This window comes from Phaenicophaeus curvirostris (assembly GCF_032191515.1).
Source record: "Phaenicophaeus curvirostris isolate KB17595 chromosome W unlocalized genomic scaffold, BPBGC_Pcur_1.0 scaffold_35, whole genome shotgun sequence".
Taxonomy (NCBI): Eukaryota; Metazoa; Chordata; class Aves; order Cuculiformes; family Cuculidae; genus Phaenicophaeus; species Phaenicophaeus curvirostris.
This window is the reverse complement of record NW_027206664.1, coordinates 2123271-2145501: the sequence shown is the minus strand read 5'-3', so window position 1 is coordinate 2145501 and position 22231 is coordinate 2123271. Positions and strand designations below refer to the sequence as shown.

The window sequence follows — 22231 nt, the reverse complement described above, 5'->3', positions numbered from 1 at the left end:
TCACCTTCGGAGCTCCACATGTAGCAGCACGTGTTTCTTTTGTCCAGTGGGTCCAGAAGATGGTGGGTGTCCACACGCAACACACAACCATGAGACAAGACAAAGGGGGACAGACAAACAGAGAGAGAATGTTGTGGATAGAGTTGCAGAGAGAGAGAGAAAACGGACAAAGACAACAGACAAACAGAGAGAGACAAGACAAACAAACAAACAGAGAGTTGTGCAGAGAGAGCTTTAGGCCTTGGGGGGGGTGGGTTTAAACTCTCTGTCCCCACTGCTCACCTGATCAGGTGGGGAGGACAGGTAACAGGCTCAGGCATGTCCCTCCTCCCTAGACAAGTCTGGACATGCTCTCCAGCACTTCCGGCCTTGACACTGAGTCTGGGGGCATACATCTGCTTTGAGCCATTCAACTCATGCCAGGCCAGGCCCACATACCATCCCATGGCTCAAACGTGTGTGTTGTTCTCCTTGCAGAGAGATCTGCATGCATACATCTTTAGTGGAGAGTTGCATGTAGCGAACAGCAGGAGAGAAGAGGGAAAAGAAAGAAGACAGGGCACAGCTAATCATGCAGCGGACAATCGCTAGGCCAATCATCAAAAACATAAATCCAGAAACTATCATTAATCCCACTTTTGTAAACCATGACCCCCACCCCGTGAGTCCCAAGGACTGCAGGATGGAGTGTAACCATGAGCTCAAAGCCCAACCATTGAACCAGTCCTTAGGCTGCATTCATTGGAACAGTTCAGCGGTCTGGTCCACAACTTCCTTCATCTTGGTCAAGCTGCTTCTACTGAGGTAGATGCATTATGATGGGTGATGCAGCACTCTCCATCAGTGAGGTTCAACATTCCGCAGACTCCTTTCTCTTTAAGAAGCAGCATGTCCAAGGCTAGACGGTTACATCTTTGAGACTTGTTGCACCTGTGAATTCAGTTCTCCAAATGCAAACCTTGTCCAATTACTCAAGATGTGTACCTGCCATGTGACATTTTCTAAAACAAATTGGTGCTGCTTTAAAACTCTGTAAGGTGTAAAGACATCTTCAAAAAGCATGCACACCATTTGCCTGGTGGTATAGTAGTCTGGAGGTCATATTCCAGAGATTGCCCACTCTGGACGTCCATTTGATACATCTTGACAGGTTTGCTTACATGGAATGGTGAAATTGAAAACTCGATTGGGGCATAGGGAAGGGACACACTGCACACTTGAGTCCAGCATGATGTGTCAATGTTATATACGAGTAAAATGTCCCATTGGAGCATCCCCAAGCTAGCCAAAAGAGAGCAAGATACTTACTGGTATTGCATTCATATTGGTCTGTCCAATTGAATAGGTTGTTTGCTGGTCGTGTGTGTAGGGGAGTGCCTCTAAGGGGAAAATGTGTGTGTGGAACCCCACATCGGTTATCATAAGCTGTATCTGTTAAGTTGCAGGTGGTATCATTGTTTTGCCATCCTGCTGACAGGTACCCCCAGCAGATGCACATCTCTCTAATCAAAGTTCTTACACTGTTAACAAATCAGGTCTCAGGAGGTTCTCTCGGCCCATCTTCACTTTGGAGCAGTTAAAAAGAGGACTATCAGGTCCATGGTGGGGGGGTGAAATGTCAATACGATGACGTTTTCTACCCTGTTGTGATCAGGTGAATGATAATTTGTTCAAGTCTCTCCCAGATGTTTTTTCTTGTTTTGGAAGGGAAATGCACCAGGAAGGGCTCCAGAGCACGGTGTAGTTGGCCTCATAATAGTCTGGCACATGGAACGGGTCAAATATGGGATCCCAGGGAAAAGTTTCACAGGAATGATTCGTTTCCTGGGAGTCCAGTTTTATGGGACCACTAATTCTGGTGACATTCCCACTCACATTCACAGGTGTCTCAAAAGTTACATTTACTGATGCTCAAATATATGTGCAATTTTGCTCGAACCATGTTCTATCCAGATTTGAATTTAGAAGAACCTTCCAGATCTCAAAGACCAGATGTTCCAGTGCCACATTCCCTTGCCAATATATTGTTTGAATTTTGTCACCCATTGTCACCTCCCACTGATCACCTGTGAAGGTTCCACAGGTGGCACTGTTACATCTGAATAGATTGGACCAGTCCAAGTTTAGCATGAAGAATCTCAGGCTCTCTTGAACTGATCTATGAAGGGCCACACAGATCCCCTGATCTGTGTGTCCCCATGTTCTGTGGTAACCTCGGATTAGCTCCCAAGCCAAATTGTGGGTCTCTTGGTTTTCATGGGTTGCAAGAATATTGCAAAACAGTAAACATCCTAACATTAACACATGAGAGGTTAAGGAGCACATTTTACACAATAATACTCCTGCTGTAAACTCCTCTCTCTCTCTCTCTCTCCAAAACAATATATCAAAATCATTTGCACAAGCAACATATAAAAAAAATGCAGCAATACAGGGAATACAGATTATCAGTGTTTGTCTCCAATCTTCCTGAGCACGAGACGTCCTGATGATAACCTGTATAGGAGACAAGAAGGGATATAGCCGATGCTTTTGTGTCAGATGTTAAAAAGAGGGAATGCCTAGCATCTACCACAGAAGTAACAGGAGTTTTGGAAGGGCCAAGGGGGAAAGTTTCCAACAAATCCCCTTGGTTGTTTTCTGTGAGCCTTCGTATGTGCACTCACTTGCCATCTCCCAGCTCACTTACTGGAGACGGCACAGGAGGTATCCCTGCTCAGAAATATGGGGAGTTGGTCCAGGAGGGGCTGAAGGGACTGTCTCCATGAGCTTTGCCCTTCCTTGTTCCCTGTCTCCTGGGACTTCCACATCTCTATCAGCAGCTGCAGGTTGGAGAAAGACTGATGATCCATTAGCTCTTTCAGGATGCCTTTACTTATCCCTTCTTTCAATAGCCAATACCGGGAAACAGGTTTCCCAGGCCTTCCACCCCTATTTGAGTGGAAAGGAGCATCTGTTGGTGCTTCCATCTATCAAACTACAGTCTGATTCTTTCCATCCTTTCTCCAAAACCCCACACGACATCCAACAATTCCCTTGCTACCTCTCCCCAAGTAAGACCTGGGCCAGCCTGAGGTCCTCCTGCTGCAGCAGCTCGCAATCGATCCTGGATCTGCACTGCATAAATTTTCAGCACATCAGGCAATTTCCTAATTAATGGTGTCATCCTATCTGCATTGGCAGCATTCTGCCCCTCTACTCAGCACTGGTGAGACCGCACCTTGAATACTGGGTTCAGTTCTGGGCCCCTCACCACAAGAAGGATGTTGAGTCTCTGGAGCGTGTCCAGAGAAGAGCAACGATGCTGGTGAAGGGGCTGGAGAACAAGTCTTACAAAGAGCAGCTGAAGGAGCTGGGGTTGTTTAGCCTTGAGAAGAAGAGGTTGAGGGGTGACCTCATTGCTCTCTACAACTACCTGGAAGGAGGTTGTGGAGAGGAGGGTGCTGGCCTCTTCTCCCAAGTGACAAGGGACAGGACAAGGGGGAATTACCTCAAGCTGTTCCAGGAGAGGTTCAGACTAGATATCAGAAAGAAATTTCTTCAGTGAAAGGGTTATCAAGCACTGGAACAGTCTGCCCAGGGAGGTGGTTGAGTCACCATCCCTGGAGGTATTTAACAGACGGGTAGACAAGATACTCAGGGACATGGTTTAGTGGCAGATAGGAATGGTTGGACCTGATGATCCAAGAGGTCTTTTCCAGTCTGGTGATTCGATGATTCTATGATTCCAAGGATAGAGGGAACCGCCCTTCTTAACCATGTGATTCTCTTCCTTTAATATCACTGAGTGTTCTGATTTGCTCTCATTATCCTGCCACAACTGTGAACTCATTTGCCCTTCCCTTTCAAAAGCATCTTGCAAACTACCTTTTAACTTTCGATTAATCTGCCTCTCATCTGCCAACGCATTCTCTGAATGCTGTCTCTCCAAAAATTCTGGGTGTCCCTATCAGCCCTGAAGGGCATCCTCATCTGCCCTGGAGGTGGATTCAAAGCGTTGAATATGGAATTTTGGGGAGTCAGATGACCCCTCATAAAATGCCCTTTCCAATTTTGAGGTAGGCTCCTTCTGGCATGCTTATCCCCACATAACCACCACCATCCTGGCCTGAGGTTACAATCTCTGGTAGTGAGTATGGTGTCTAAATTATTCCAATCCATTTGTTTTTCCAAAGTAATATTAAATGTAATTTGACTCAGATCAAAAGTTCCAACATCCTCTGGGGAGGTGCAGTCTGGTTCTATTAAAAATTTTTGCCAAATTCAAGTCCTAGCATTTGCCCTCCCACTATTGCTGTCATTGAGGCACCTGGAATATATGATTATGGGCTTGGAAACATTCCAAGGGATCAGATCAAATTTCAGCCCCTTTTCACCCTTTCTATTCCCATATCTGCAGGTATTGTTTTCTGCCCCCATATTTTCTGTCCAGTTATAATGTGCAATTCCATACAGTGGTACCTCACCCCCATTCCTGTGGATGTTAGTGCACACCCAACAGTCTGAAAAATTAAGACTCTTTACTATCATTTCAGTCAATTTTAGGTAAGAATTATAGTCCCACCCAGTGACTGTCCCTACTCCTAAATAAACAAAAACTATTATGGTCCATTTCCTCATTGGATCCGGAGCTTTAGAGGCCCAGTTGGCGTTTTCCATTGTTTTCCATGGGGGCCTTCTTGATTCGAGTACGGTGAATCCACGTCAATTGTTCGTTTATCTGGACTGCCGTATGAGATGTTAGTATCACTTGGAAAGGCCCTTACCACTTCAGTTCTAAAGTTGACTCTGAAATAGATCTGACATACATATAATCACCTGGTACAATATCATGGATTAGTCCATCAAGGCCCCTAGCTTGGGCACCTAGAACTTGTTTTTCAATTCTTTGGAGATGTTTCCGTAGGTTTATCATATACTCAGTATCTAATCCCTGATTTGTGCTGACATTCCTGCTTGTACAGACTAAGGCCTGCCATACAATACTTCCAAGGGTCTCAGTCCTTCCTTGGTCCTTGGCTTTGTTCTGATTCTCAGTAGGGCCAGAGGTAAGGGCTGAGGCCAGGGCAATCCAGCTTCTTGCCCCAATTTTACAATTTGCAACTTAATCAAATGGTTCATCTTTTCCACCTGGCCACTTGCTTGTGGCCTATAAGGGGTGTGTAATTGGCAATCTATTCCCAATAATTTACTAACCTGCTGAACAGTTTTTGCAATAAAATGGGGTCCTTGATCTGAAGATATTGCTGGGACCCCAAACCTTGGTATTATTTCTTGTAATAGTACCTTAGTTACTTCTCTGGATTTATTAGCTTGGCAAGTGTGGCGTTTCAAACAGACACGGACTCTGCTTTCATTTCAAGCTAAGGCCAAGTTTATTGTTACAACCTCATCTTTATACCTTAGTGAAAATGTCAACAACAGTCCTGCAAGTCCTTCATAAAAATTTCCACAGCTGTTCTTCTCCTTCCCAGCTCCTCGTGACCACTGTTATTGTTTCTATGCTTTCTTGGTTTTGCCACTGATGTTGAATTTTCTCAGGCTGGAGGCTAGCTGGTTATCAAAGCTCTCTGTAGTCTTATCTCCAGAGGCTCAGCAGCATTCATGGTCATTTTTGCTCAGCATCTCTTCTGACATCTCCCCCTGTTTTGTTTTCATGAACTACTAATATTTATCTTAACACTCTATCAATCAAGCTCTACACTAAATTAATTAAGCAAGGCACACAAATCAATATGCTAGAAAAAAAAATCAAGTAAAATCTTAAAACCTATCATGGCCATTTTTATAATCCAAGGTCCAATTCCAACAAAAAATCCTGCACATGTATTCCACTCATTCTATATTTGCAATTCTTCTGTTAAATCTTCTAAGGTGTTAATACTTTAATGTATAAATTCTGAATGATCTGATAAATATGTCAAAACACTAGATAAAGCTGCCAATGAGGCATTTGTTTGATGACAGTGAGCCAAAGTATGGTTTAAAATCATAGAAACATTCGGAGTTAATCATATGAATTTGCCTAATGTACATGGGCCTCCTGAAATACAGGAAGGAATACCTGCCCATGCTCTATCTTCTCAAATAAAATACAGTTCTCTTGGTGATTGCAGGGAGCTGTTGTTGGATTTGGATATATCTGCAGATATGTAATTACATCATATAAAATCATTTCAACACACACTAAATAAGGAATCAACATTTTATATAAGAGTTACAATTTTGCTTATATAACTAAAATATTTACTAAAATCTACTTTTATCACACCTAATAAAGAACATCATATCAGCAAACCTACTAAACAGGTGCTAAATAGATTGGTTGGAGTTGCTACCAACAAACACAATAAATCTTGCTGTACTGCATTGGCTAGGGTTACCCAGATGTTTTCTTGGGATTGTGTGGGGATCCATGGAATGGTGGTTGCTCAACATGAAATTCCCACAATTATTGCAATGCAGGTCGCACACATCTTGCTGGCATCCACTGTGGTCCCTGATCTCTAGAGACACAAGCATACCCTTGCCCTCAGGTTATTAATGGCCATGGACTTTCCCATAGTCTCGTTTCCAAGTTACGTATCATTACTTTAGCTTTACTCAGGCTATCATTTGATTTCGTGATAAAATGTCGCTCTATCAGGGGAATATTGTATTGGCAACGATTTAAAAAATTTAGAACATACGTAGCTTTTAATAGTCTCTCTTGAGGGGCATATCCCACACTCCCCCTTTTTTGTTTTAGCAACATATTTTTTAATATGCCATGAGCTCGTTCACCATTGGCTTGCCCTGTCGGTGAGTGAGGAATGCCCATAACATGTGTGATTCCCATTGCTGAAAAAAGGATTTTGTTATATTAGAAACATATCCTGGGCCATTGTCTGTTTTTACCTGTGTGAGTTTGCTATTTCCTTTAAAGATTCCCCTGTATGTGCTGTTGCCCATATCGCATTTGAATACCTGTCAATCGAAACATGTACATATCTCAATCTGCCAAATTCAGGTATGTGAATAGTATCTTTTTGCCAAATTTGTAAAGCGCTTAATCCCCTCGAGTTGGCTCCTCTAGGCTGTAATGGTGTTATTTGTTGATAATCTGGGCATATGTTATTATGTTCTGGGCTAATTCTAATGAGATTATGTGACATTAGTGCTTGTTGAATAAGGTTTGGTAGTGGGCCTTGGACTGGCCCTGCTGTCAGTCTGCCTGCTATTCTGTTCCCTTTGACTATATATCCTGGAGGTGATGTGTGACTCCGAATATGCATCATGTAAAGTTCTGCTCTTCTAGCTGTGCCTTGAAACCATAACTGCTTTAACATTTAAAAGCAATCACTCATTGTTTATCTGTTTTAACCATCCTCTTTCTATACGCTGCACTACTCTGGCTACATTTTGTGAATCTGTAACTAAATTAAAGGGACTATGATGCTGTTCAAAGGCTTTAGCACTGCACATAATTCCACTATTAGTGTTGATCCTTCTACTATATAAACTACACTTTATTTGCCCACTGCCCATTTTCTTTCCACGTTAGTACTGCTCTTCCTGTTTTTCCTGAGCCATCAGTAAATACTGTAGGGCCATCAACCGGTTGCACTCTACATAAGGGCTTCTGTTCTATTTGTAATGTTTGCAGAGAGGAAAACAATTTATGACTCGGTAAGTGGATATCGATACTTCCTGGATAATCTGTTAGAGCTACCTGTAAATTCAAAATATTTGCCATGCACCACTTAGCTTATTCTTTTGTCATTGGGATATAAATGATTGTCGGGTCCTGGCCTAATAACTGAATGCTTCTTTTTCTTCCTTTGGTGATTATGACTGTAATCATTTTGAGTCTAGTTACTATTGGTTTTTGGGGTTAGTGTGGCAAAATATCCACTCAATAATTCCTAATGAATCTTTTGAATTTTCCTCTATCATTGGCTCAATTATCCCTAAAGGTTGTCTGCACTAGGGCCCATCGGTTGCTGATGAGGGACACTGGAATGCAGAGTGTTCTCACAAACTGGCATTCCCCTAGAGAGATAACACCGTTAACTCCTCTGGACTTCTTCAAAGCTGAAAAGGAAAAAAACTTAGAAAGGAAGGAGAAGGGGAGCACTCACACACATACAGATGCAAGGCTGTTTTTTTCCATTTTTTTTTCTCTCTCTCTTTCCTTTTTTTATGTTTTGCTAGGTATTTTAAAATTTTTCCTTCTGAAGCCTTTCATTCCAAAGATCCCCAGGTAAATCTACCTGTTTGCTGGCTTAGTGGATATTTGAGATTGAAGGGTCCCAGAGATATATTTTCAAGATTAATTAAAACCAATTTGTAAGTCTTACAAACGCTTGAATTGCTTCAAACACACACAACACCACTCATTTCAAAGCTAGCTGAATACATTCATACAATGTTGGTTATCATTATTGGATCCACAATTTTTCAATGCTATGGATATTTAAAGTACACATGGTACCGGGCACATACAATACTTAAAATATGTACATGCATTATAAAGTAAGGTTCATGTCGAGTGTCTAACAGGTATTTCAATTCCTTTAAAAAAGCATATAGCTCTCCATTGTCTACATACTTTAAATAGGCATTCTCCAAGCGTGAAACAATGCCAACAACATATGTTGAATCAGTAATAATGCTTATGGGTTGTGAAAACAGCTTAAAGTATCTAACAACTGCAGCCAGTTCTGCAATTTGAGGTGATCCTAACACTTTACAAATTTCTGATTTCCACATTTGCGAAATATTTGTTTCTGACTAAGCATTTTAGTGACCTTGTCTAATGCAACCAATGAATCTTTGTCTAATCGCCTGGGAGAGGTTAAATCTGAATTGCCTTTTATCAACATAAACAAAGGATGTAATTCCTCTGTAGTGACGCCTATCAAGGGGCGTACCCAATTTATGGCTCCTAACAATTTTTTCACATCGTTCAATGTCTTTACAGAATATAATAGTTTCACAGAATCACAGAATAACCAGGTTGGAAGAGACCCACCGGATCATCGAGTCCAACCGTTCCCATCAAACACTAAACCATATCCCTCAGCACCTCATCCACCCGTGCCTTAAACACCTCCAGGGAAGGTGAATCAACCATCTCCCTGGGCAGCCTGTTCCAGTGCCCAATGACCCTTTCTGTAAAGAATTTTTTCCTAACGTCTAGCCTAAACCTCCCCTGGCGGAGCTTGAGACCATTCCCTCTTGTCCTGTCCCCTGTCACTTGGAAGAAGAGGCCAGCACCCTCCTCTCTACAACCTCCTTTCAGGTAGTTGTAGAGAGCAATGAGGTCACCCCTCAGCCTCCTCTTCTCCAGGCTAAACAACCCCAGCTCTCTCAGCCTTTCCTCATAAGGCCTGTTCTCCAGCCCCGTCACCAGCTTTGTTGCTCTTCTCTGGACTCGTTCCAGAGCCTAAACATCCTTATGGTGAGGGGCCCAGAAATGAACACAGTATTCGAGGAACGGTCTCACCAGTGCCGAGTACAGAGGGAGGATAACCTCCCTGGACCTGCTGGTCACGCCGTTTCTGATCCAAGCCAAGATGCCATTGGCCTTCTTGGCCACCTGGGCACACTGCTGGCTCATATTCAGTCGGTTGTCAACCAACACCCCCAGGTCCCTCTCCTCCAGGCAGCTTTCTAGCGAGACTTCTCCTAGTCTGTAGCACTGCATAGGGTTGTGGTGCCCCAAGTGCAGGACGCGGCATTTAGCCTTGTTAAACCTCATGCCATTGGACTCAGCCCAGCAGTCCAGCCTGTTCAGATCCTTTTGCAGAGCCTCCCTACCCTCCAGCAGATCGACACTTCCACCCAGCTTAGTGTCGTCCGCAAACTTGCTAAGGGTGCACTCAATGCCTTCATCCAGGCCATTGATGAAGACATTGAACAGGGCTGGACCCAGCACCGAGCCCTGGGGAACCCCACTTGTCACTGGCCTCCAGCTGGATTTCACACCATTTCCCACCACTCTCTGGGCCCGGCCAGCCAACCAGTTTTCCACCCAGGAGAGAGTGCGCCTGTCCAGGCCAGAGGCTGACAGTTTCTCAAGTAGAATGCTGTGAGAAACTGTGTCAAAGGCTTTACTGAAGTCCAGGAAGACCACATCCACAGCCTTTCCCTCATCCAGCAGCCGAGTCACTTTGTCATAGAAGGCGATCAGGTTAGTCTGGCAAGACCTGCCTTTTGTGAACCCCTGTTGACTGGGCCTGATCACCCGGTTCTCTTGCATGTGCTTCATGATAGCACTCAAGATCACCTGTTCCATGACTTTTCCTGGCACTGAGGTCAGACTGACAGGCCTGTAGTTTCCTGGGTCCTCCCTGCGGCCCTTTTTGTAGATGGGCACGACATCAGCCAGCCTCCAGTCCAGTGGGACTTCCCCAGTCTTCCAGGACTGTTGGAAGATGATGGAAAGGGGTTTGGCCAGCACATCTGCCAGCTCCTTCAGTACCCTTGGGTGAATCCCGTCCGGCCCCATAGACTTGTGGGTGTCCAGTCGGGCTAGCAAGGCTCTGACCACCTCCTCTTGGATCACGGGAGCCTCATTATGCTCCTCTAGCTCCTGGGTTAGTACACAGACGGAACGACACTCCTTACAACTAAAGACTGAGGCAAAGAAGGCATTAAGTACCTCAGCCTTAGCCTGAGTTTTAGCCTTAGTTTAGCTTGATGTGGTTGAATAGTTTGTTCTTGGATTTTCCACCCCAAATATTTCCACGGAGAAGTTTTCTGGATTTTTTCTGGTGCAACACAAAGACCTACTTGAATCATAGAATCATAGAGTAACCAGGTTGGAAGAGACCCATCGGATCATCGAGTCCAACCATTCCTATCAAACACTAAACCATGCCCCTTAGCACCTCGTCCACCCATGCCTTAAACACCTCCAGGGAAGGTGAATCAACCACCTCCCTGGGCAGCCTGTTCCAGTGCCCAATGACCCTTTCTGTAAAAAACTTTTTCCTTATGTCCAGCCTAAATCTCCCCTGGCAGAGCTTGAGGCCATTCCCTCTTGTCCTGTCCCCCGTCACTTGGGAGAAGAGGCCAGCACCCTCCCCTCTACAACCTCCTTTCAGGCAGTTGTAGAGAGCAATGAGGTCTCCCCTCAGCCTCCTCTTCTCCAGGCTAAACAACCCCAGCTCTCTCAGCCGTTCCTCATAAGGCCTGTTCTCCATCCCCTTCACCAGCTTCATTGCTCTTCACTGGACTCACTCGAGAGCCTCAACATCCTTCTTGTGGTGAGGGGCCCAGAACTGAACACAGTATTCAAGGAGTGGTCTCACCAGTGCCGAGTACAGAGGGAGAAGCACTAAAGTTTTAAGGTGGTGCAGTTTCTCGGTGCTGAGTTGTCACGGTCGGGGCAATCCATGACATGTAGAAGTTGTAGGCAAATGGACATCTTTATTGATTTTACAAGACTTTTTATACCCCTTCCCGAGCAGCGCGTCCATGCACGATTGGTTTAGCTAAAGACCAACAGTTCATAATTGGATGACTCCTCCTCAGTTGTAACTTCATAATTGGGTGATTCCACATGCAGCATGGGAGCTTCCTGATCTTGTTTAGTCGACTCTTCTTGGCGCCTTCCAGCTTCTCCAAGGATACACGGGTATCTGTTCAAGGCCAATGTTTAAGTTCGCACACTCTGACTCCTCGGACCAGCCGAGGGTTCCCACAATTCCCCCTTTTTGTATTTGTGCTACAAAAATTTCCCGTGCCTTCTGCTGCAGGGCCCTTGCAACAGATACACAAGACATGGCAACATTAATAACACAAACACAACAATGAACAAAATCAACATTCTAGATCTTACCAAAGATAACAACTACCTTGACAGTCCCCATCCTTTAAGCAAGCCATTCAACTAATACCACCCATCGACTCCTTATCCGATACAACACATTCCCTCAAAGCCTTCAAATTCATGTCCTTAAACTAATAACGAGAATCTATTATTGTTCTATTTTGTGATACAGCATACCTAACACTATCAACATCAGTTAACAAACCACTCAGTGAAATCAATGCAGCATTGGTTTGCTTACCTAGCCAACATTCCAAGTTCATTAGCTTTTTAAGGCAGCCGCCGTAGCAACCCCAGGTGCCAATACTGAGGCTGCTATAATTTTTTGTAATAAGGTTGGATGTTGGTGACATAAGCTCCCCAAAGCTACACGGCCCATCCTTAAGTTTCAAAAGAATTCCACCCCCCACACTCTATCCCCACAAACTAGAACGATCCCTACAGGCAAAACTAACTAGAACAGAAAAGGAGCGTGACATATTAGAGGAGGTGTATCTGCTTCGGTTGTGGGACCATTCGTTCTTCACTTGTGCGGACCATCCACAACAGGCTGAACGCAGCAAGCAGGAACCCACCGAGGGCCACTATCTGTGGAAACACAAGCATACCCTCTTCCCCAGGTTAATAAATCACACGGAGGTGACCATTGTCCACTTTGCAGGTCTTTCACCTTAACCTTAACGCCGGGGGAAATAGTGGTCGTACTATGTAGGGATTCAAAGTGGCGAACCGTAGGTGGCTCCTGCATATCCTCTGCGATGGTTCAGTATGGTTGATTGATGGAACTGTAAAAGCAAACTTTTCCATATAATTTACATCTAATGGAATCGTAAAGAAACAATCTTTTAAGTCTATCGCAACAATTTCCCACTGCATGGGGATCAGTGTATGTGAGGGCAATCCCGGTTGCAGAGCTCCCATTGTTGCCATCACCTCATTGATCCAATGAAATCATGTAATAATCGCCATTTTCCTGATTTTTTCTTAATCACAAACACTGGGGTATTCCATGGGCTATGGGATGGTTCAATATGACCTGCAGCTAGTTGTTCTGCTACCAAAGTCCGCAGGGCTATAAGTTTTTCACAATTGAGGGGCCACTGATCCACCCAAACCGGCTTCTCTGTTAACCATCTCAAAGCCAATGTAGGTCTCTTCACACCCTGCAACACAGTGACCCCTAATGAAAATCCGTGGTTATCTGAACCCCTCATTGTGACAAACAGTCTCTTCCCCATAAGTTCAAAGGGGCCACAGTCACATAAGGTCAAACAGTTGCCTTTTGTCCTTCTGGGTTGGTGATGAGTACTGGTTTCACTGCCATGAAACTGTTGGTGACTCCCCCCAGGCCCACGACACCTTGAGTGGTAGAGATCACAGGCCAAGAGGAAGGCCAATCTCGCTGAGAAATAATAGTGATGTCCGCACCTGTATCTAATAGTCCATTTACCTTCAACGATTTTGGCGATGCCTGATCCATGGATAATGTACACACCATTTGTGGTCGACTGTGGGACAGCGTTTGCATCCAAAGCACTTGTGGTTGTCCAGTGGATCCAAACGCTCCAGTGCCTCAGGTGACTTGTTCAGTCCTAGGAACACAACTCAGAAAAGGTATGCGAGTGCCTTTTTCCACTGTAACAGGTGGAGTGGATGTGGAAACCATAGCATAAATTTGTCCCTCATAGTCAGCATCAATGACTCCCGCATGTACCATAAGTCCTTGTATAGTAGCACTTGATCGTCCAATTAGTAATGCACTTAGTCCATTTCCGATGGGTCCCCAGGCATCCAAGGGAACCTTATGCACCCCCTGTGTTGTTAGAGTTACTGTGTCGGCGGTGGATACATCCATGCCGGCTGATCCCTTGGTTTTCCCTGACAGCCGGTCGCAAAGGCCTGTGTTTGAGGATGGCTGCAGGATGGATTGTTTGCTGATGCGGCAGCATTTTTGTCTGCACGCGCCTCCTCGTGCTCTTCTTGCCGTTTCCCTGCAGCGAGGGCTGGTTATTTAGATAACCTCTGAACCAACACTGTGTTGCAAAGTGGCTGCTTTTCCCACACATAAGACATGTGATCCCTGCTGCCCCCGCTGCTTCAGCTGCGTTATCTCTCTTGTTCTTTTTTGGGCACGCTCGTTTAAAATGCCCGACCTGGCCGCAATCAAAACATCTTAAATCCCTTGTTTTCGCAGCAGCCAAGGCCGTGGCCAGGGCTGTTACTGTGTGCCCTATGGATCCCACCTTGGCACAGGCCTGTATCATGGCGTCCAGGGTGGGGTCCCCTGGCAACGCTTCAGTTGTCTTCTGGCAATCATCATTTGCGTTGTCCTTTGCAAGCTGAGTTACTAGCATAGTTCTTAGATTTACATCAAACACTTGCCTTTCCACTGCAGCTTGCAATTTTTCAACAAACTGTAAAAATGGTTCTGTAGTCCCCTGCTGAATCGTGGTGTATTTTGCTTTAGGTTCAGCTAATTCGGCCGTACATATTAGTGCTTCCAGACCCACAGCCTTGACCTGCTCTAAAACCAGCAGATGCCACTGTGCCTGATGCTGCGGGTCAGAAAACTGTCCTGTCCCTGTTAGTATGTCCACGCCATTACCAAAACACACATCGTCTTGTGGAAGCTGTAAATTCCGAAGTGCCTGGGCCTCAGCCTTCTGTGCCCATATTGATCTAAAACCAGCGCACTGTACTGGTTGAAACATTATCTGCGCTAGCACAGCAAAATCAAAAGGTGTCATTTCTTCCATAGACAACGGCCTGAGTAACTGCATAGTTGCCGGAGAATTTGGACCATATTGTGCCACCGTTTTCTGCAAATCTTGAATCACTTTCCATGAGTACGGTATGTGCTCATCCATTACCCCCTTCGCTGGATCCCCCCTCACAATGGGAAATGCCAGTGCTGCAGAAGGATCAGCAGCAGGCTCTACTAGCAGGGTATCTATCATCTCACAAAGCTTCCAATCCCCCTCTCGTAAAGCCTGTGCTTTTACCTTCTGCCAAAAAGATAAAGGATTGTGTGCACGGATAATAACACACGCAGGAGGCAAATTCCCTAATTGAGATGTTCCTCTGCAAGAGGGACCCCCAAGAGGTTTTTCCGACTGCCGTTCTACTCTGTGTCTTTGCTCGTTCTCTCTCTCCCCACCCTCAAGCATCTCATCATCCCATTCATCAGGCCTTTCTTCTGGGAGTGGGGGGTACCTTGACAAATTTACGCAGTGCTGATGTCCTCCTTTGTCTAACAGAGAAAGCGGTGGGGCCGACGGCTCTACCAGAACTATACTATCGGTATCAGATGGCAACGATTCCAGATTGTCTGGCAGCTCTACAGGTATTCTAATAGTTTTACCGCCGGCCGTGAAAGGGTGTCTTGTGCACATCCCATCGTCAGAATCATCCCAAAGCTCCCCTCTCCTCCGTGGGTCATGAATTCTAGGGCACGCTGTGGAATCCAGCCTATATCCTGGAATCAGTTCCTCTGCAAGGAGCGACACGGGAGGCACAAAATGCTGTATGGTATCAAAAGCAGGAGCGATGCCCTCTGCCTGGTCCCGCTGCAGCTTAAATCATTCAGGGTCTCATAAAGAAGACGCCATATTGGTAAAAGTGCTGCTGTGTCTTTATCCCCTCGCGTAGCAGAGTCAACCAGTTTATCGCCCACCTCCTTCCAGACAGTAACATTAAAAGAAGTTATGGTAGTTGCTTCATATCCCTGTTCTTTACTCCATAAGAGCATTTTTCGCAAGTCCGACTCTTCTAACTTAACTCCCCATTTTTGCAGGATCGTTTTCCACATGGAAACGATCGTTTCCTCCTCCTTACTTAAGGAAGTACCCATATTTCCCAGCAGCTCACCTCAATCCAGGTGCTTTCTTCTGCGAACAGCTCTGGAGACTCTCTCCCACACCGGTCAGCTGGCAGCATTGGAAATGCTTTTCCTTCGCCACTCAGCTTGCAGCTCTGGAGCCCCACTCCTCCACTGTTCAGCTGGCAGCTCTGGAGACTCTCTCCACCACCAGTCAGACGGCAGCGTTGGAAACTGTCGTCCTTCGCTGCTCAGCTTGCAGCTTCAGAGCCCCACTCCTCCACCACTCAGCTTCTCTGGGTACTCATGGCTCTGCAGATCCATTGTGCAAGTCCTCACAGGTCTCCAGTCCACCGTCTATGGTCCAAGTGCCGCGATCACATCGGGGTCACCAGATGTTGCAGTCGGGGCAATCCACGACACGTAGAAGTTGTGGGCCAAAAGACCATCTTTATTGATTTTACAAGACTTTTTTTACCCCTTCCCGAGCAGCACGTCCATGCATGATTGGCTTAGCTAAAGACCAACAGTTCATAATTGGACGACTCCTTCTCAGTTGTAACTTCATAATTGGGTGATTCCGCCTGCGGCCTGGCAGCTTCCTAATCTTGTTTAGTCGACTCTTCTTGGCACCTTCCAGCTTCTCCAAGGATACACGGGCATCTATTCAAGGCCAATGTTTAAGTTCACACACACTAACTCCTCGGACCAGCAGAGGTTTCCCACACTGAGGGGCCACTGTTACACCCAGACCGGCTGAGCAATTCTAGTGCCCTTTGATATAAAGCGAGGAGGCAGAGGCGTCCAAGCCATTACTTGTATTGTTCCTGTAAAATCAGTATCAATCAGTCCCGGTAAAACAAACAATCCTTGCTTTGTGACAGATGATCGTCCAATTAACAGTGCACTAAGTCTGCTTCCTAAGGGGCCCTTAAGTGCCATGGGGATGAGCTGAACTGCAATGTGACATGTTTCTGTTCTTTGAAGGCAGTTAAACTTTCTGATTGTTGCAGCCCTTCGGTCCCAAAAGACCATCCTGCAGGCGCTGTAAATGCCCCGGGGCTGCTCCAGCCGCTGCAGTCGGGGCCGCGGGAGCTGGGGCGGGGTGCGGCCCTCGGCCGGGCGGCTCGGCTCCAGAGCAGTTAGTACGTTCTCTTTTGCAGTTTTTGGAATCTCCTTTATCACTCCGTCACTAATTAGTTCCCGCCGCGGACCACCGTCCCGCGCACAGATCACAGGAAAAGCTTGAAACATTTCAACCTCCCCAGTGCCCCTCGGTCTGAGGGACAGGGGGGAGGTGGGTCAGGCTCCTTCTTGGTGTCTATCGGACCCGGATCAAAGGGATTGTCGGCCCCCCCATCGGGGGGTGCAGAGGCCAGCGCAGCCGGTTTAGGGGGGTGGGGGGTTAGTGCAGTTGCTGACGATCCTGCACTCGGCTCGGAATTATCGCTGTGCTTCTTAGAGCTGACATACGCCTTTAGCGCTTCAAAAACTTTCCGCCCGGGACCGAGCAACTTAGGAGCTGTTTTATCTGACCGAGTCGCTTTATCCCATAGTCCAACTCCGATCTTATTCCAGGTTTCTTGCTCGAATGCCGAGCAAACATCAAAAGACGGCTCATGATCCCGAGCCCATGTCAAAAGCACTTTAAGATCATTAATATCTAGCGTTCGGTTTTGTTTCTTTAAAATACATTTAAACAAATCTATTACACCTTTCTTTTCCTGGGTTATCGTGTTCCTCATCCCCTTATCGGCAGCTCACCTTCCGTCCAGCGGGCAGGTGTCTATGGCGTGCACTCCGGGCTTCGTTTCAGCCCCTCCAAATGTTCTGCCAATTGTACGCCACCAATCCATGCTCCTAATGTGAGCCTCCATTCAGACCCGATACGGGCACCATTTGTGGCGTATTAAACAGACACGGACTCTGCTTTCATTTCAAGCTAAGACCAAGTTTATTGTTACAAGCTCATCTTTATACCTTAGTGAAATGTCAACAACAGTCCTGCAAGTCCTTCATAAAAATTTCCACAGCTGTTCTTCTCCTTCCCAGCTCCTCGTGACCACTGTTATTGTTTCTATGCCTTCTTGGTTTTGCCACTGATGTTGAATTTTCTCAGGCTGGAGGCTAGCTGGTTATCAAAGCTCTCTGCACTCTTACCTCCAGAGGCTCAGCAGCATTCATGGTCATTTTTGCTCAGCATCTCTTCTGACAGGCAAGGGGAAGCTTCTGGCCATCCTGAAAAGGTATCCGTCAAAACCAATAAATACCTATACCCCTCCTTTCCTTGGCAATTGCATGAAGTTAATTTGCCAACGTTGTCCCGGGTGATTTCCTTTCCCTATTTGTCCCAGCCTAATCTTTCGATTTACTCGGGGATTTGTTCGTAGGCAAATTTACTTGTTTAACAGTGGTATATAGGTCTTTCCATGCTCGGCCATAACTATGGCCCATAATATTGTGGATGGTATCACTATATTTCCTTGCGGTGTTTTCACCCACTGCCCTTTTTCTATCTTTCCCCCTAAATCTTCTTCTTCTCGGTTACTAAATACTCTCCAAGCTTCATCTAACAACCTCTCTAAATCCCTACTTTCCATTGGCCTTAACCTTTGTAACTTCCTTCAAATGTCTGACGCTGATTGTCCTAAAAACAGGGATACTAATTGCTGTATTCCCACTTCAGATCCGGGATCTAGGGGAGTGTGCTTTCTCATGGTGTCCCGTAATTTGTCCAAAAATTCTGAGGGTGTTTCTTTCAGACCATGTCTCACTGCTTATAATGCTGACCAGTTTATCAATATTGGGATGGCCCTTTCCATCCCTTTAACTATCCAATCCCAATATGCTGTTGTGTGTTTCTGTTAGGGTCCCACCCTGGATCTTGTAAAGGGAAATGTTCCTTGACCTCTTCCTGGTCCTTTATTTGATCTCTTGCCAAATTTTGAGCTGTTCTTATTATCAGCTGTTTTTCTGTCTCAGTCATATGTTCTAATAGCAGCTGAATATCATTCCAGTCAGGGTTGTGTTGTCTTATTAAAAACTGGAAATGTCTCGTCACCCCAATAGGGTTGTCCCAATACCCTTTAGCCACATTTTTCCAAATTTCTAAATCAAAAGAAGAAAACAGGACTTGTATTAAAACTGAGGCCCCATCAGGACACACCGCTTCCATTCAGGGAGCCTGTATAACTCCCTGTCTCTCCCTTCTTCGTGTACGAAAACAGACAGGACTATCCGGGGGGGGGGTTAAAGAGCTGTTCGAGTCCCCTTCCTCATGTCGTCGAGCTTCAGTTGGGGGTCGATAGTGCTCTGGGAGCTTGCTCATTTCAGGCTCTGTCTCTTTACCTAATTTAAAACACCTTTGACCAATACTACAGGCAGAAAAACATCTCATTTTCCCTTTTCTTTCCTTTTTATTTTCTTTTTCCAATGCCAGCACCATAGGGTCCTGGGGAGGTGTTAGTCTGCAGGCCCTCTGATGCTCCTGATGATTACAGAGAGTAAAGAACATATCTGCATATAATGTTTCGTCCCATTTTCCCTCTCCCCTTAAAAACAACATCAACTGTAAAATAGTAGTATAGTTCAAAGTTCCATTAAGGGGCCATTTTTCTTCATCATCTAATTTATAAAGGGGCCACTGTTTTGCGGAATCAAAACGCTATAACTCTGTTAAGGGTTATAAAGCAGGTATGCGTTTATTCGACGGCGGGTGCGAGGGGTAATCCTCCTAACCCACACACAGTATGGTCTAACAAGCAGATAGTTATAGTGTAAAGACATGCCTATTCATAAACGCCTATTACATATTCATGACCTTTCCCCGCTTCTTATTATAATTAGATTCAAGAAGCTTCTCCCATACTCGCGCAGGCGTGGTGTCGTGGTCTGAGGCTCAGGGCTGAAGTAGCCTTCATCTTCCTCATGAATCGTCCCTGAACCCAATCTGTGCGCAGGCGCATTCTCATCCTGTTCGAGCTCCAAGACTGCAGAGACAGGTGCAGTCGGCTTTCTGCTGTTGTGCACCTTTCAGCTGTCCCTTATCAGTGAATGTCTGTGAATCAGCTCCTCCCTTATCAACATCCAGGGTCTTCGAGGCCTTAACTAGCAGACAGTGCATATTTCAGTGAGCTAAGCCTTCTAAGTTTTTCTAACTTTTCCCCTATATCATATGCCTGCACATCACCACCATTGGTTACAATATTTTATAAGAGTTTTCTTATTCTCCTTTTTCTGACGTCCAGCTATTTCTTTCCAATGCGCTAAAATGCAGCCTAAGGGGGTTTTCTTTGGTACCTCCTTTCCTTGTCTTCCTCCCATTCTCTTATCTCGATCTGCTTCCACACAAACCTTCTTTACACTTTGCTACAGTTTCTTCCCACTTGTCTTCCTGAACTTCCCAAATTTCAGGGACCAGACTTTCTCTTCCACAAATCAACTTTATGATGACCGCCCTTTTTATCTCCATGCCTCTTTCTTCGACTTCCCTATCTAGTACATAAACTACAAAATCTCCCTCTCCTATGCAAGACACAACCATATCTTTTTCGACAGCGTTGACACTCCAATAATACCCAGGCTGGGTGAGATGCCCAATGATCTGGCAACTGCAAAATTCCACACTTTAAAAATGGGATTTGAAAGGGTGCATCCCCAGGGTTGCTTCTTCCAGGGTCCCTATTTTCCCAGTCTATTGCCAAAAAGTATCTTTCCTCAAAATAAAGCTAACAACCTGCATTTCCATGTGGATCTAAGAAGGAATCACTTTTCTATATAGATTCATGCTCAGGTTATTGTCCAGGCTACTCCTGTATTTTAGTTATAAAAAAACCCCAAAAACATATACATAATACGTTAGTAACTTACAACAAATTATATCTCCTTTCACAGGCAACTCCCTTTCACAGTTTCAAAAACTTCATATCCAATCTGAAAAAATCAGAAGGGCTAAGGCTCAACTAGAAAACAGATTGGCAAAGCCTGTGAAAGATAACAAAAAATCTTTCTATAAATATATAAATAATAAAAGGAGGACTAGGGAGACCATACAGTCCCTATTGGACGCGGAAGGAACAACAGTGACAGGGGATGAGGAAAAGGCTGAGGTACTTAATGCCTTCTTCGCCTCAGTCTTTAATTGTAAAGAAAGTTGTTCCGTCTGTGTACAAACCCAGGAGCTAGAGGAGCAAAATGAGGCTCCCATGATCCAAGAGGAGGTGGTCAGAGCCTTGCTAGCCCAACTAGACACCCACAAGTCTATGGGGCCGGATGGGATTCATCCAAGGGTATTGAAGGAGCTGGCGGATGTGCTGGCCAAACCCCTTTCCATCATCTACCAACAGTCCCGGAAGACTGGGGAGCTTTCACTGGACTGGAGGCTGGCTGATGTCGTGCCCATCTACAAGAAGGGTCGCAGGGAGGATCCAGGGAACTACAGGCCTGTCAGTCGGACCTCAGTGCCAGGAAAAGTCATGGAACAGGTGATCTTGACAGCTATCATGAAGCACATGCAAGATAACTGGGTGATCAGGCCCAGTCAACATGGGTTCACGAAAGGCAGGTCTTGCCAAACTAACCTGATCGCCTTCTATGATAAAGTGACTTGGCTACTGGATGAGGGAAAGGCTGTGGATGTGGTCTTCCTGGATTTCAGTAAAGCCTTTGACACAGTTTCTCCCAGCATTCTGCTTGAGAAACTGTCAGCCTCTGGCCTGGCCAGGCGAACACTCTCCTGGGTGGAAAACTGGATGGATGGCTGGGCCCAGAGAGTGGTGGGAAATGGAGTTCACTCCAGCTGGAGGCCAGTGACAAGTGGGGTTCCCCCGGGCTGAGTGCTGGGTCCAGCCCTGTTCAATGTCTTTATCAATGACCTGGATGAAGGCATTGAGTGCACCCTTAGCAAGTTTGTTGATGACACTAAGCTGGGTGGAAGCGTGGATCTGCTGGAGGGCAGGCAGGCTCTGCAAAGGGATCTGGACAGGCTGGACGGCTGGGCTGAGTCCAATGGCATGAGGTTTAACAAGGCTAAATGCCGGGTCCTGCACTTGGGGCACAACAACCCTATGCAGTGCTACAGACTAGGAGAAGTCTGTCTAGAAAGCTGCCTGGAGGAGAGGGACCTGGGCGTGTTGGTTGACAGCCGACTGAATATGAGCCAGCAGTGTGCCCAGGTGGCCAAGAAGGCCAATGGCATCTTGGCTTGTATCAGAAACGGTGTGACCAGCAGGTCCAGGGAGGTTATCCTCCCTCTGTACTTGGCACTGGTGAGACCGCTCCTTGAATCCTGTGTTCATTTCTGGGCCCCTCACCACAAGAAGGATGTTGAGGCTCTGGAGCGAGTCCAGAGAAGAGCAACGAAGCTGGTGATGGGGCTGGAGAACAGGCCTTAGGAGGAGCGGCTGAGAGAGCTGGGGTTGTTTAGCCTGGAGAAGAGGAAGCTGAGGGGACACCTCATTGCTCTCTACAACTACCTGAAAGGAGGTTGTAGAGAGGAGGGTGCTGGCCTCTTCTCCCAAGTGACAGGGGACAGGACAAGAGGGAATGGCCTCAAGCTCCGCCAGGGGAGGTTTAGGCTGGACATTAGGAAAAAATTT

General features: G+C 45.9%; 1 protein-coding gene across 1 annotated transcript in view; it reads left to right on the top strand.

Moving 5' to 3' along the window:
• The window catches only part of LOC138733823 (microtubule-associated protein 1B-like), a 153559-nt gene that overhangs the window by 106098 nt on the left and 25230 nt on the right, over positions 1 to 22231 (top strand). The gene's annotated exons all lie outside the window — the stretch shown is intronic.